Below are 4902 nucleotides of genomic sequence, written 5' to 3'. Positions count from 1 at the left end.
GGAGGAAAAAAATTATATGTGGAAAAAGATAGTGAGTGGAAGAGAATAAAGTAAAAATAATTTTTATAGAGGAAAAAAGAAAGAGTTTTATGTGTGATGGAGTAGTTGATGTGCATTGGGAATGTAAAAATATGATTTGGGTAGAGTGAAAAAAGCAAGTTGATGTGATGTGATAAGAATTTATTGCTTTGGGAATAGAAAACTTCTTTGGGAATGAGTCTTTATTCAAAATTTAAATCTAAAGAAGGCAAATAACCTATCGGTAAAAAAATTATTGAAATTAATCCTAGCTGGTACCCAGATGAGTTGAGTAGGTGCAAGGGAGTTTAAAAAAATAGTTTGAAAAGTTAAAATTGCATATGGAATGGCTTGTTTGATCAATCCATGTGCGAGGGCATTGTTTACACCAAAAAAAAAATTGGGACATTAATTATTTTAGGCCTAATATTAATTAAAATTATTCTTTTACAAAATTAATTTAATTAATTTTGTTTTTTTAATTGAATAATGAGGCCTAGAAATCATTTATTATTTTGGGTGGTTAAAGAGATAAGATGCAGAAGGAGTTACGAGAGGTTATAAAGAGCAATTATTAGAAGGTGAATAGTTAGAAGGAGTTAAGAGCTTTAACCTCCAATTTGTTCAAGATGTGAGATGGTGGATTTTAGAGTTTTCTAGGTGCTTCCAAGAGCAATAACTTTCACATATAGAAGTGGTGTTTCCAAATGCTTCCAGGTGCCTTCAAGATGGTTATAAAAGGTAGATAGGTTGCAATATTGCAAATCCCAACAAACCCACTCAACCAATCAATCAAACCCATCGACAGACTCTAGTCTTTTATCCTTTATTTTCATTGTCTATATTTATTTTCTAAGCCTTGTAGTTAATTTCCAAAAGCTATGTATTTACTTTTTAAAGCAATCAATAAAAACTCTCTTTCAATTCCTTGATCAATTTATTGTGAGATTAGGTAAAGCTGCGTACCATAGAGCCTTTTCCTACATTTGTTAGAAGTCTGTGAACGCATCAGATTAATATACTCAACATATGGCACACTCACATTCAAGCAGTTAGCCAGCCAAATTGTTTTTACAGCAAATAATTAGTTATTTAATTCAGTTCATGATATAAATTGTTTCTAATATAGAAAGTAGAAAAGTCATTCTCAATTACTAGTTTCAATTGGAATTGGACTAACTTGATGCAGTAAGTTGATTCTTGAGAAAGTTTTTGAAAAAGTAATATGAGGCATGGTATAAAGCTAACATGGAGCGTTTGCAAGTTAAGGGTGAATTACTACAAAGTTGACTTGGATGAGCATACGTCTCTGAAGGATAAGTCAGTGCCAGTATGGAAAGTTATAGTCACCCAAATTTATACGAATGAAGCTTTGGTGTGGAAAGCTTGTGTCTAACAATTGATGCTAGTATAGTTTGATCAGTTAAGAAGAGGCCAAAACCTTCTCCGTGTACACAAGAGAAACATAAAAAAAAAAAAAAAAAAGCAAATTAAGTGAAATTCATCTAGCAAATTGTGAAACTGTTTTGGGTTTTAAAATGTTGTATTGAGGAAGTTTTGTGAGAAGAGCAAGCATGTTGAGTTGTTATTCTCCTTAAGAAAATTGTTTTCGCTCTTTGTTTAGGATTTACATGAGCATTAGGCATGTAAGGTTGTATGAAACAACCTTTAAGAAAATACTTGCTGTAAAAGTATGATTTTGTAATATCTCAAGGGCCAATGAGGGTGGGCCTAAAAGTGGGGCTCCGCTGGCAGCTTCTGGGTAGAAAGGGGAATGAATGAACCGTCACTCATCGGAAAGGGAGGAAAAGGTAAAGGTATGCATAAGGATATGGGTTACCTAATTGCATAGTACGCTTTTGGCACCAATGATAGCAAGGCTTAGAAAACAAATTCGTAAGATTCAAGTGCCCCAAATCAGAAAATACTATGCGGTTGGGTTGGGCCATTACAGATTTTCACATAATAAAAATCACTTGGTGCAGGACTCAAATTAGGTCTTGAACAAGATAATATAGGCTTGGGTTTAGTAAAACCTCTATAAATTTTTGTGTCACCATCCTTATTTTTCTTGTTCTCTCAACTCTCGTATTACCAAGCTTTCTGTTATGAATTAATTTCTATCATTTCACTGCAACCCAATTCACCCTTTTTAGTGTTACTATATATTATCTAGCCAACAACGTATAGCAATTAGTAGTACTATGATAGCTATTGTGCTTAAAATATTTAAGCAGCTTAATTCTAATGCTAGGATCACTTCAAAGTAGGAATGATAATTTTGGATACAACCCATGAACACAATTCAAACATGACATGAAAATTGAGGGTTATTGTTAAACTTATTCGTGTTCATATCAAACCTCTTATGAAACAACAATAATCTTGTCATGCCGCAAGTTGACCTAAAAACTTATTTGACACATATATGATGGGCCTTATTATTCATGCCGCAAGTTGACCTAAAAACTTATTTGACACATATATGATGGGCCTTATTATTCATGCTGCATGTCACCTCTGTCTTGTTAACTTGTTTTGACTCTAACGATCCATTAATCAAATTTATATACATAAGAATGCAAAAGACATTTTTAGAAAATTAATATAAGGAGGTTAAACATTTAATTTTATTCAAAAAATGTCAAAAGCGTTTGGTTATTAATTATGTATTATATTATTAAATTTCCTTTATTTATGTACCAAGTTAAAAATTATATTATTTTATAATTATTTATTTTTTTAATTTTGTAGACTAAAATATTGATTAGCTAAATAATAAAATATTGCTTGTTATTTAATATTATATTTCACATTTTTATATATTATTAAATTATGCATGGTTAAAATTAATATGTAAATTTCATGTTATCTACTATTTTAAAAAGATTAAAAGTGTAAAATTGTGTCAAAACATATTAAACAAGTTATGTTAGGTCATTTAAATTCTTGGTATAATTCATTAATTATGTCATATTTGTGTTGAACTTAATATTATTTATGTCGTGTATTTATATAACACAAATACTGTAACTTAAATTGCCACTCCAAGGAGAGTTAAAGCTTGAAGGAATCAAATGCAAGTTGAAAAGCGAGAGTCTATTGCCCAATTTGGGATAACTTTTACCTATAATCACTTAATTTTGATAATTATTTTATTTTAGCCATTATATCTTAATTTCTTTCAATAAAATCACTTATTTTTTATTTTTGTTCACTACTAGTCACTCAAACCAGAATCCAATAAAATTCTCATTAAAACTTTTATGTAGCATACCTTATATGGCTTTAAATCATTAAAAAAAATTATTTATTTACCAGATCTTATTGAAATTTATTTATTTCTTTAATTTTTTAGAGTTTTAAAATAGATATTAATAAATGTGATAAGCAAAATAGAGATAAAATTTATTTTTTTTTAGTTTTTTCAATTTAATTGAATAAAAATATAAATTTTTATGATTTAAAGTTGTGGAGTTTTATAAAAAATTTTATTAAATTTTAATATAAATAATTATTAATAAAAAAATAAAAAATAAATGATTTTATTAAAATAAATTGAAGTAAAGGATTAAAATCAACAAAGTTGAATGGCAGCTGAGGAAATTATCCGCCCAATTTAGACCGGTTTCAAATCTGGAGAAAGACTTGACAAGGCCAGGTGTATTATATAATGAGTGCCACAAATTCAGAGTAGAGTGTTGTACACATGGCCAATGACTGATCGTCACATATCCCTTATTGTTTCATACTGAGCATGACACTCAATCATTGGATTAGTATACTACACCCAGTTCCAAGTATTTTCCTAAATCTGTGCCAAAGCACATGAAGTTATGCAGTAAACTTGAGTCAGAAGATGAATCATCATGTGCGAGGTGAACTGGTTAGGGTTATTTTATTTAAGTTGTCCAACTCTAATTTTTTTTTTTATTTTTAATTTTACTTAAAAAAAATTCTAACTTATAATAGCAAAATTTTTAAATTAAAAATATAAAATTATCTTTTTACTCTATTCATTTATTTTCTCTTTTTTTTATTTTTATAATTAAATTAATTAATAATTATTATTTATAAAATTATTAATAATATAAGTGTTATTTATTATTAATTAGAATTTAATTCATAACAATCTAAAAAAATAATATTATACTAATAAATTTTAAAATTTTTAAAGATAATAAACAATAAATAATAATTTATAAATTTATTTAGATTAAATATTAATTTAATATTAGTTTAAAAAAAAAAAAAGAAAATAAACTTGAAAACTTGTTATTAGGGGTGTAAATGAACAAAGCCGCTCGTGAGCTATTCGAGGTTCGACTTGATAAAAGCTCGGTTCGGTTCAGCTTAATTTCTAAACAAACCGAACTCGAACTCGAATTTTAAGTTCGTTTAATAAACGAGCCAAACTCGACCTCAGCAGTATTCGACTCGAATTCGAGTTCGAACTCGGCTCGTTTATATGTTCGCGAGCTGGCTCGTTGAACAGGCTGGCGAGCTAGCTCGTTGAACAGGTTCGTGAGCTAGCTCACTAATAGGCTCGTTTACAAAAATATTTATATTAATTATTATAATTTTATAATTTTATAATATTATAAATATATTTATTTTGTTTATAATTATTTTTAAAATAATATATTGCTTAAAAATATGATATAAACAATATATAAAATATATTTATAATTATATAGTTATTTATGCTTTAGATTTATTTTTTTAAAAAATAAGTTATGCTTTAGATTTATTTTTTTAAAAAATAAGTTAATTTTTATATGAGAATAAATTTAAAATATTGGATAATAAATACATAAAAAATATTGTAAACTATTTTATCTATATTAAATTACTAAAGAAATTAAAATTATATACTTTTGACGT

Source organism: Hevea brasiliensis, chromosome 8 (genome assembly GCF_030052815.1).
Source record: "Hevea brasiliensis isolate MT/VB/25A 57/8 chromosome 8, ASM3005281v1, whole genome shotgun sequence".
In the NCBI taxonomy this organism is placed as follows: domain Eukaryota; kingdom Viridiplantae; phylum Streptophyta; class Magnoliopsida; order Malpighiales; family Euphorbiaceae; genus Hevea; species Hevea brasiliensis.
Note: the sequence above shows the minus strand (reverse complement) of the source record.